The following is a 493-nucleotide window of genomic DNA, read 5'->3' as shown; positions in this document are numbered from 1 at the left end:
TCTGATGAATCAGATGAAGAAGACGTTCTGGATGAAATCGTTGTGAACACAGGCACGCAGGATGAACCAGACGGTGAGGACGATGAAGATGCATGTGAAAGATCAGAAGAGCTAGGTTATATAACGCCGCCTCTGACAGACCCGGAGCTTGAAGAGAGCCCAGAGGCAATATTCACAGCTAAACTTCCAATTCGTCACCGATCCGGCCATCCTGAGGGGGTGGGTACTAAAGGCCACAACCCAAACCATCCTGAGGGGGTGGATAATAAAGGCCACAACTCAAACTGCTGCGACTACAAGGTAGAGCAAGTGAGTGCCAACTATCGATTCCACGAATTCCATCCAATTCGAATTGAGACAGCAGTTCATGGTGCATTTAATGCTGGAATTAAGTTTCAACCATATAAGAGAGACCTACCAGAAGCTCCAAAGACCATGAAGGACCTGGAAGATCACCCATTCAAGGATCAATTTGTCAAGGCACGTCGGCATT

Source organism: Metarhizium robertsii, assembly GCF_000187425.2.
Source record: "Metarhizium robertsii ARSEF 23 chromosome Unknown MAA_Scf_15, whole genome shotgun sequence".
Taxonomy (NCBI): Eukaryota; Fungi; Ascomycota; class Sordariomycetes; order Hypocreales; family Clavicipitaceae; genus Metarhizium; species Metarhizium robertsii.
This window is presented reverse-complemented; position numbering follows the sequence as displayed.